The 12080-nt window shown below is 34.5% G+C and overlaps 1 protein-coding gene across 3 annotated transcripts in view; it reads left to right on the top strand.

Moving 5' to 3' along the window:
- LOC102801496 (calcium uptake protein 3, mitochondrial-like) overlaps positions 1 to 12080 on the top strand; it is a 98228-nt gene that overhangs the window by 40394 nt on the left and 45754 nt on the right. The window lies entirely within an intron of this gene.

The following is a 12080-nucleotide window of genomic DNA, read 5'->3' as shown; positions in this document are numbered from 1 at the left end:
AGCGTATGTTGTAATCGCCGCTTGGGACTCATTTCCCGCGTGTGCTCAGGTGACGACCCTCCCGCTTCAATCATGGCTTATTTTGCCGATAGACTCTTGTGTCCTTTACATATGATAATAACAATAAGATTAGCTGGTGATTGTTTCAGAAATGCTTCCTCTTTCCATCTTACTTTCATTCACAATAGATCTATCTACTCTGCTGCATATTGTCGAATATTTTATTTTAGCCCAAATTTCAGATTATTTTGTAATCTGTGGGCAACTTCAAATGATAAAAAAAATTGTAATTCTGCATGTACCATACATTAACATGTGTACGTGAATACTTAAATGTTATTGATGGGTGGTGAGAACATACTCTACATGTGTAGTAATCGACAGTACTGAGAACTCTGTAAACATGTAATTGATATCATTAAGTAAACAACAATCATTCAGAGCAGACATAACAGGCAGAGTGGTGGGCAAAAATTGAATTTCTCATTAGGGAGAAGTTGAGATGTTGTTTTGTAGGCACACTTTTCAAGTTGTTTTTATGTTTAGTATATGCTAACAGCCACTGTCTTACCCACTAATTGGTAACAGTGCCATTTCTGTTGCATGTTAATAGTGATACAAAACTGCTGTAATACATAGCGTTACAAAAGTCTATCTCACATTGCCAATTGGTAACAAAGCCATTTCTGTTACATGTACCGAGCATTATAGAATCTTGTATTGCACTGCTGCTAAAATACTAACGAAAAATGTTTTGGGCTGTAACACTTTCGAACATGTTCGTACAGCATTTTACTGACTGACAAATTATATTGTTTTCAGTGTTAAATGTATAATAATGTATAATACATTAGACATGCAAAATTGTATTACACCATTAATTGGTGAAAATGTAATGTATAATACATTGAGATGTAAATTCCATGTATTACACCACTAATTAGTAAGAATGTAATGTATAATACATTGAGATGTAAAATCCACGTATTACACCTCTAATTATTAAGAATGTAATGTATAATACATTGAGATATAAATTCCACGTATTACACCACTAATTGGTAAGAATGTAATGTATAATACATTGAGATGTAAAATCCATGTATTACACCTCTAATTCGTAAGAATGTAATGTATAATACATTGAGATGTAAATTCTATGTATTACACCACTAATTGGTAAGAATTTAATGCGTAATACATTGAGATGTAAATATCATGTATTACACCACTAATTGGTAACAATGTAATGTATAATACATTGAGATGTAAATTCAATGTATTACACCACTAATTGGTAAGAATTTAATGTATAATACATTGAGATGTAAATTCCATGTATTACACCACTAATTGGTAAGAATGTAATGTAAATTCAATGTATTACATCATTAATTGGTAAGAATGTACTGTATAATACATTGAGATGTAAATTCCATGTATTACACCACTAATTGGTAAGAATGTAATGTATAATACATTGAGATGTAAATTCCATGTATTACACCACTAACTGGTAAGAATGTAATGTAAATTCAATGTATTACATCATTAATTGGTAAGAATGTACTGTATAATACATTGAGATGTAAATTCAATGTATTACACCACTAATTAGTAAGAATTTAATGTATAATACATTGAGATGTAAATTCCATGTATTACACCACTAATTGGTAAGAATGTAATGTAAATTCAATGTATTACATCATTAATTGGTAAGAATGTACTGTATAATACATTGAGATATAAAATCCATGTATTACACCACTAATTGGTAAGAATGTAATGTATAATACATTGAGATGTAAAATCCATGTATTACACCACTAATTGATAAGAATGTAATGTATAATACATTGGGATGTAAAATCCATGTATTACACCACTAATTGGTAAGAATGTAATGTATAATACATTGAGATGTAAATTCCATGTATTATACCACTAATTGGTAAGAATGTAATGTATAATACATTGAGATGTAAAATCCATGTATTACACCACTAATTGATAAGAATGTAATGTATAATACATTGAGATGTAAATTCCATGTATTACACCATTAATTGGTAAGAATGTATTGTATAATAGTTAATACATTGAGATTATGTCATTGAAAATGACTTGTTATTCACATGAAATTAAAACCCAGTGAATACTTAGATTTAATAAAATAATGCATCGTTTCATTGAGAAACCAAAGAATTTAAATGCTACTGAACATATCTGAAAAATCAATTTTGATAAAATTAAACCCAGTGAAAATTTCTCCCTCAACAGTAATAGATCATAACTTAATTTGACCTCAGTCATTTCTGTAAGCAAAATCAGTATTCACTTGCTACATTCATGTTATGGGATCTCGGCACATACCAAAATTTGTAGTCCTTTGTGTTTTGCAGAGAGATTACATTAGTTGCATTCATGTTAGTCGGGACTCACTTGGGGCCGACTTGGACTGTGCCGAAATTACACCCTTATTCGTTGATCTGTTATATGACCCAAAACATGGAAAAAATTACATGCATATGATGATGATAATAATTGCTAATTGAAATTATATCCATCCATTCATTCATTGTCATGTCATACTAGAATGAATCAGTACATGTTCTCTTAAATTCATGCAGCAAATGTCGACAAGTGCCGAGTTTTGGTCCCGAGCATCTTTCAGTACCGAGTACGTTTTTTTTGGCACATGCTGACTTGGTTTCAACTGTTCACATACATGTTTTGGCACTTGCTGACTCGGTTCTGAGTCTCGGCAAGTGCCGAGATCTCTAATGTGAACGCCACTGTTTTTTTACCTTGATGAAAATGGTACATATATAGAACAACAGTACTGATGTGACATGTTGGTAGAAGTGGTGTACAGTAAATTGGACTGTGGTTGTCAGACTTTTGTTCACTACCTTTAATAATGTAATCAAAAATGCATCACTGTCTGTCAGACATCCAAGATGTGATGTAAACAGCCTGATAAAAATTATATAGCATGTAAGTTAAGAAGAGAAAGAAATCTATTTCCAGATTTATTTGGTACATATTGTACATTCCGAACTATCCTACATGACCTCAGTTTTTTTTTTATTGGTTGTACAGAATTCTTCATACAAATGTGTGAATCACAAACCGGCACCAATTTGAAGATGAGGTTTTTTGACCTATGTATGTGTACTTTTATGAGATTTGAATTGCATACATAGCCAATGTTATTGCAAACTGGATAATGTTTGGGAAATACATGTACTGTAAAATACTTTATTTTTAATTAATTTTAATTAATTTTCGCTGATTAAACATTTTGGGTGTTTTGTATGGAATTTCTTTCACTGGTTTTTGATGAGTTGAATGTAATATACTGTAGAATACTTTATTTTCGCTTGGAATTTATTTTCGCTATTTTCGCTGAAGGGATGTTTCCGTGAAAATAAAATCCAGCGAATATACTTTTTTTCCTATATTTTACATTAAACTCATCAAAAATCAGTGAAAATAAATTCCACACAAAACACCCAAAAAGCCTTTTCAGCGAAAATTAATTCCAGCGAAAATAAAGTATTCCACAGTAATATATAGGAGAAAGATATATTCACTGAATGTCATTTTCACTGAATCAATCCCTCAGCGAAAATAGCGAAAATAAAGTATTTTACAGTATAATTGGCAGCAATATAGAGTTTTTCATCACTGTATACATTATGGTATACACTACGTTCTTAACAATTAAATGCATCTTTTGGTCTACTTGTATTTCTAAAAGAGCAATTAAAGCTGCAGATAACACCCATGCTCATAATGTAAAAGGAGCTTTCATTATTTAATAACCAGCTCACCTCTAAATGGGATGGAAAGAATTATGTCTGTTGAATTCATTGACCAAGTGTACTGCCATAAATCACACAGCTGTCTCATTATATGTGATGTTAACATGTAACAGATTCTGGCCTCTTATTTTTTTCAGGCATTCCTTAGCTTTTTTTGTCCCACATTCTTATTCAGTGTCTGGGACATGCACATACATTAAATGGAATATATCCCCCACCCATCCATAGTTCCCAGTCAATTCTTATTATCCACTCTCTATGCATATTATTAAGGACATGAATACACAAACAATATCAATATTTTGTTCTTCATACCCTATGCATATTATTATTAAAGGACATTGCTTTAAAAACACCATACATAAATTTCGTTGGCCAATGCATATTATTCGGCACATGAGCATAAAAAACATAACTGTTTAATTTTCATTTTACTGATGATCTGTTAAGCATAACGTACTTCTTAAAAACTTTCAGCCACATGGTTTTAATACCTTCTAGGATGATGCCTCGAGTGATTTTCTCTGATATTTTTCATTTTTTGATGTTAACTTTAATTATCTAATTTTAGTGAATATTTTTGGTAAGAAATACTAACTTTTTAAAAACTGCTTGATTGCTTTGATTATTTTATAATTAGGTACCTTGGATGAACCTCTGTTAGAATTGTTCATTTTATCATGATAACTTTTAATAATTCTCTAATTTTAGTGGAAATTTTGTCATTTTTCTTACACTTCTTCGTGAAAATGACTGGCTGGATTGCTTCGAATTTGTATGAGTGAATATCTTGATATCACATTTTGTGATATCTTCAAATCTTTAATTTTAGTAACCTCTTTCAAACTTGTTCAATTTGTATGAATAAATTTAATTTTGGTTAATATTTCTGTCATTATTTATGGAAAATGCTTTTTTTCATCATTCTCAATGCTTCGATATTTTATATGTGGATGGACTTGTCTTAGTTTTGTGGGGATATTTTCAATTTGACTTCTTCCATTAAATTGCTTTCTGACTTGTTGAACTTTATCAACTGTATATACTAGTCTGGTTCTGTGCCAGTAGAAATGTATTTGTCAGTTGAAAAGTGTTAGTTGATTTTCTAGTTCATTGGTTCTCAAAAAGTTCAATATATAACCCACTTTTTTGTTGAACTTGATTTACTCTATACTCGTCTGGCTCCATGCTGATGGAAATTTATTTGTCATTTGAAATGTATGAGTTCATTATTGAGTTCAGTGGTTTCCACCAAGTTCAATATATACCCCAGTTTTTTTGTTGAACTATACTTATCGTATGTGCTAGTCTGGTTCTGCGTCATCCAATAGAAATTTATTAGCCAGTTGAAAAACATGAGCTGATCTTGTGGTTCATTGGTTCTCAAGAAGGTCAAAAATACCCTAGTTCTCCATGCTCAGGTTCACCTAGACTGGCATACATAGCTCATAAAACTTTAAACTTGCCATGGTTTATGCTGTTTCAATTCCATGGTGGAAGCATTACTCGTTTAGATGTCTAGACACTCATTGATTTAATTATATCCAATGTCTCTTCCAGTCAAGTTTAACAAGGATGCTATAACCTATATATAACCCTAACTTGAAAAAGAAGTGTGAATCTTTTTGATACTGACATTAACCATCTTTGAATTGAGACTAAATTAACATTCTTTATTAGAATATTAATTACTTTCTATTACGCTGCAATGCTTAGTCTCAAAAAGACAGTTTAAAATAGTGCACTCACAATGACAAATTGACATGCACAATTCAAATTTCTGACATCGCAAACAACATGCTAAATATATTCTGCACAGATATAAAGCTACAATATCATGGTCAGAATGACCTATCCAGTTATGTTCATGTCCATCAGCAACAAACACCTGGATGAAAGCAATATCAATTAGTTTAAACAGATAAACATATAGAAGCACATATTAACCACAAATTGAATTTACTGGATTAATTAATTAATTTGACCATGGGACCCTCTATCTTTTACATAAGTACATACACTACAAAAAAAGCAAATTCAGTAACATGAATTTGCAATAATTGATTGCCATGCCAACAGAACAATTAGCTATGGCCAAACAAAGAACTTTATAATGTGAAATGTTTCTTTTATCAGCAGGTGTTAGCTTCATCAACTTTAATATGGGATGTACTATGATTTTAGGGTTATGCACTCTAAACGTCCTTGTAACATACTTACCACCTTCCTTTCTATTATTACAGTTGGTAGTCATTTGTGGGGAAAAAAATGCTGAACTTTTCCCCTTTGTATGTGTGTATGTTATTTGTAGATCAAAGCTTTCATCTTCAACCATTGACATTGCACATGTACCTATTCTGGCCCAAATGCATTCAAATGCAAATCTAACCCAATAATGCATTTGTAGTGTTGCTGATGTGTCTTTTTGATATTGTAAAGCTACTTCTTTGCAGAATTTTTTAATAAAAGTTTCCATATTAAACAAAATGATGGTACCCTTGAGATGCCAAATAATAGTAATAGTGAGACTGATTATGAATGGACACTTGAACTGTGAAATTGTCAAAGTAGGTCAAAGTGTGAAAGCTTAGATGCCCTGTCAGGCATTTTATGAGATGAGGGAAAACTGGAACAGCTATACTGGCTTTCTAACATGTGGAATGTGAACTCTCCTGGTATGAGTGTTACTATTGGTTTATAGACCTCTGAATGCTTTCAGGGTCAACATGGTATATTTCCAAATTTAAATTTATGGTGTAATACCAAATGTAAATTGGCAACTACCAGGAGCTGGTAGACTAGTTGGTTTATGGTGTAATACCAAATGTAAATGGCCAACCACCAGGAGATGGTAGACTAGTTGGTGTATGGTGTAATACCAAATGTAACGGGCCAATCACCAGAAGTTGGTAGACCAGTTGGTGTATGGTGTAATACCAAATGCAAATGGCCAATCACCAGGAGCTGGTAGACCAGCTGGTGTATTGTGTAATACCAAATTTAAATGGCCAATCACCAGAAGCTGGTAGACCAGTTGGTATATCGTGTAATACCAAATGTAAATGCCCAATCACTAGAAGTTGGTAGACCAGTTGGTGTATGGTGTAATACCAAATGTAAATGGCTAATCACTAGAAGTTGGTAGACCAGTTGGTGTATGGTGTAATACCAAATGTAAATGGCCAATCACCAGAAGCTGGTAGACCAGTTGGTGTATCGTGTAATACCAAATGTAAATTGCCAATCACCAGAAGTTGGTAGACCAGTTGGTGTATGGTGTAATACCAAATGCAAATGGCCAATCACCAGGAGCTGGTAGACCAGCTGGTATATTGTGTAAAACCGAATGTAAATAGCCAAACACCAGGAGCTGGTAGACTAGTTGGTTTATGGTGTAATACCAAATGTAAATGGCCAATCACCGGGAGCTGGTAGACCAGTTGGTATATCATATAATACCAAATGTAAATGGCCAATCACTAGAAGCTGGTAGACGAGTTGGTTTATGGTGTAAATGGCCAATCACTAGAAGTTGGTAGACCAGTTGGTGTATGGTGTAATACCAAATGTAAATGGCCAATCACCAGAAGCTGGTAGACCAGTTGGTGTATCGTGTAATACCACATGTAAATGGCCAATCACCAGAAGTTGGTAGACCAGTTGGTGTATGGTGTAATACCAAATGTAAATGGCCAATCACCAGAAGCTGGTAGACCAGTTGGTGTATCGTGTAATACCAAATGTAAATTGCCAATCACCAGAAGTTGGTAGACCAGTTGGTGTATCGTGCAATACCAAATGTAAATGGCCAATCACCAGGAGCTGGTAAACCAGTTGGTTTATGGTGTAATACCAAATTTAAATGGCCAATCACCAGAAGCTGGTAGACCAGTTGGTATATCGTGTAATACCAAATGTAAATGCCCAATCACTAGAAGTTGGTAGACCAGTTGGTGTATGGTGTAATACCAAATGTAAATGGCTAATCACTAGAAGTTGGTAGACCAGTTGGTGTATGGTGTAATACCAAATGTAAATGGCCAATCACCAGAAGCTGGTAGACCAGTTGGTATATCGTGTAATACCAAATGTAAATGCCCAATCACTAGAAGTTGGTAGACCAGTTGGTGTATGGTGTAATACCAAATGTAAATGGCCAATCATCAGAAGTTGGTAGACCAGTTGGTGTATCGTGTAATACCAAATGTAAATTGCCAATCATCAGGAGCTGGTAGACTAGTTGGTGTATGGTGTAATACCAAATGCAAATGGCCAATCACCAGGAGCTGGTAGACCAGCTGGTGTATTGTGTAATACCAAATGTAAATTGCCAATCATCAGAAGTTGGTAGACCAGTTGGTGTATCGTGTAATACCAAATGTAAATTGCCAATCATCAGGAGCTGGTAGACTAGTTGGTGTATGGTGTAATACCAAATGTAAATGGCCAATCATCAGAAGTTGGTAGACCAGTTGGTGTATCGTGTAATACCAAATGTAAATTGCCAATCATCAGGAGCTGGTAGACTAGTTGGTGTATGGTGTAATACCAAATGTAAATGGCCAATCACCAGGAGCTGGTAGACCAGCTGGTGTATTGTGTAATACCAAATGTAAATTGCCAATCATCAGAAGTTGGTAGACCAGTTGGTGTATCGTGTAATACCAAATGTAAATTGCCAATCACCAGAAGTTGGTAGACCAGTTGGTGTATCGTGTAATACCAAATGTAAATTGCCAATCATCAGAAGTTGGTAGACCAGTTGGTGTATGGTGTAATACCAAATGTAAGTGGCCAATCACCAGAAGTTGGTAGACCAATTGGTGTATGGTGTAATACCAAATGTAAATGGCCAATCACCAGAAGCTGGTAGACCAGTTGGTGTATCGTGTAATACCAAATGTAAATTGCCAATCACCAGAAGTTGGTAGACCAGTTGGTGTATCGTGCAATACCAAATGTAAATGGCCAATCACCAGGAGCTGGTAAACCAGTTGGTGTATGGTGTAATACCAAATTTAAATGGCCAATCACCAGAAGCTGGTAGACCAGTTGGTATATCGTGTAATACCAAATGTAAATGGCCAATCACTAGAAGTTGGTAGACCAGTTGGTGTATGGTGTAATACCAAATGTAAATGGCTAATCACTAGAAGTTGGTAGACCAGTTGGTGTATGGTGTAATACCAAATGTAAATGGCCAATCACCAGAAGCTGGTAGACCAGTTGGTGTATCGTGTAATACCAAATGTAAATTGCCAATCACCAGAAGTTGGTAGACCAGTTGGTGTATGGTGTAATACCAAATGTAAATTGCCAACCACCAGGAGCTGGTAGACTAGTTGGTGTATGGTGTAATACCAAATGTAAATTGCCAACCACCAGGAGCTGGTAGACCAGTTGGTGTATGATGTAATACCAAATGTAAATGGCCAATCACTAGAAGCTGGTAGACAAGCTTGTGTATCGTGTAATACCATATAATAATGGTCATTCACCAGGACCAGCTGGTGTATGGTGAAATACCAAATGTAAATGGCCAATCCCCAGAAGTTGGTAGACTGGTTGGTTTATGGTGTAAACCCAAATGTAACGGGCCAATCACCAGAAGTTGGTAGACCAGTTGGTGTATGGTGTAAAACCAAATGTAAATGGCCAATCACTAGAAGCTGGTAGACTAGTTGGTTTATGGTGTGAAACCAAATGTAAGTGGCCAATCACCAGAAGTTGGTTGACTAGTTGGTTTACGGTGTAATACCAAATGTAAATGGCCAATCACTGAAAGCTGGTAGACTAGTTGGTTTATGGTGTGAAACCAAATGTAAATGGCCAATCACTAGAAGCTGGTAGACTAGTTGGTTCATGGTGTAAAAACAAATGTAAATGGCCAATCACTAGAAGCTGGTAGACTAGTTGGTTTATAGTGTAAAACCAAATGTAAATGGCCAATCACTAAAAGCTGGTAGACTAGTTGGTTTATAGTGTAAAACCAAATGTAAATGGCCAATCACTAAAAGCTGGTAGACTAGTTGGTTTATGGTGTAAAACCAAATGTAAATGGCCAATCACTAAAAGCTGGTAGACTAGTTGGTTTATGGTGTAAAACCAAATGTAAGTGGCCAATCACCAGAAGTTGGTAGACTAGTTGGTGTATTGTGTAATACCAAATGTAAATTGCCAATCACCAGAAGTTGTTAGACCAGTTGGTGTATCGTGTAATACCAAATGTAAATGGCCAATCATCAGAAGTTGGTTGACTAGTTGGTTTATGGTGTAAACCCAAATGTAAGTGGCCAATCACCAGAAGTTGGTTGACTAGTTGGTTTATGGTGTAAAACCAAATGTAAATAATCATTATTTTCATTGTTACATGTATTTGTAGTCCATTGTTGAACTATATATACAATTCATCTGTTGCAGTTATGCATTATCTGACAACTGTGAAGTGAAGACAAATGTAACTGCAATCTTATATGTATGGTAACAGTAATCAGCAGCTGGGCAAATTCCTTATGTTATCACATACTGTATATCAAGTGAGTTGGTCAAAATGTACAAGATAGATGTCTAGTCTCCATTAATATCCATCACATTTTATATGGGTTAGGGATCAAAAGGTCTGAAGAACTTATTTTAACATATTGTCCTTCGAATTGTTGCGTAACTTCTTTCTGATAACTGTCTTTCATGTTTTTTGAGAATATTAGCTGAACACTAGAGGCATTTAGATATAAATGGACAGAAGCATTTTCATTGCAAGATTTTCAGATGGTATTTTTACGCTCTCAGCACATGTATGTGAATGTTAGCAATGACATGGAACCTGCTTGTCAGATGTGAAAACAATTTTGCATCAGTCAACAAGATTTAATTTATTCCTATATTTGAATGAAACATCTAAGCAACAAAACCGCTATGATTGTTTCACTGTAAATAATTCAAATAATTTCCTTTCTTCTGGAAATGCGTTTTCACATTGTACACATAACTAAAATATAAGTGTCTTTGATATGCCAAAAAAAATTTACAAAAAAATTCTGTCTTCATAAGCTTTCACTTAAACTGTATTACATTTTGTGGTGTTATACATTTGTCAAATGTGCTCTATTAAAAGCATATGTGTTTATGTAAATGACAAAGTGGTGGTCAAATGCATATTTCTAAATTCAATATATGCAATTTTAGAATTGTGTGCGCTTGTGCTGAAGATGTGTTTTCAGTAGAGCAATACAGTAATTGAATTAAATGTTCTTAACTGTGTTATAACAGGGATCGGGTTGGATGTTTGATTGAATACTGTCATATTATCATGCAATAATTGGCAGTGTGGAGCCCTTTATTCCCTAAATACTCTTCTACCATCCTGTCAAGACACTTTATACGGTTGACCTTCGACATCAGTATAATCAATTAAATGTTCCTATTATGTTTTTTGCTTTAGTTACATGTATGCTTGGAGGGGATAAAGATGCCACACATGTATTGTTATAGCCATTAAAGAAAAAGATGAAAACCAATGTCATGTTCAGTGGGCACCTGGTTGCATTCTTATGATAATGTCATTCAAAAGTCATCACCATGTCTAAATAGCTAACAAGTAGTTTAGCATTCATATATGTGGACCTTTTACAACTGATATAGTTTGACAGTGTTCGGGTTGCTTTGATGTAAAAACTGACTGTGTATACATTCATTTATACCGTCATCCGTGATCAGGGACAAAACATTGAGATTAAATGATCCATGTCTGCAATTGATGCTCTAGAAGATAAAGATGTTACTTTATCCACTTCAAGATTTTCAATAGCTCTGCAATTATAGGTTTTACCATTTTGCTATCAATGGATTTCTATCAGTTTCTATTGTGTGTCTTGTGTGCCAGAAGTGATCTCTTAATCCTGCTGTTGTGTTCTGGTGCCAAGTGTCTCGGTGCTTGTAGGCAGTGGCGAACACATTTAATAATGTCTAGCTGATCATGCTTTATTCGTAGCGCATGCGAATAATTATAATGGAAAGAAACAGATTTTGATGTACAAGCAATGGAAATTAACATCTATAAATGACAAGTAAAAAATCGCAAGTCGACTAGTGCGAGACTGGAACCCATGACCTTCATTATGGCGGACTGCATAGGGAAAATTTGGATACATAGCAAGATTAGCCATGGTCTTACCTTTCATTTAGCATATAGTGCACATGTGTTTCTGTGGTCAAAATAATTCAGCAATAATTGCAATTTTTGCGATTTAT

The sequence above is a fragment of the Saccoglossus kowalevskii genome, chromosome 4, assembly GCF_978046115.1.
Source record: "Saccoglossus kowalevskii chromosome 4, keSacKowa6.1, whole genome shotgun sequence".
NCBI lineage: Eukaryota > Metazoa > Hemichordata > Enteropneusta > Harrimaniidae > Saccoglossus > Saccoglossus kowalevskii.
The sequence above is the reverse complement of the archived record's forward strand: the minus strand, read 5'-3'. Positions and strand labels throughout refer to the sequence as shown.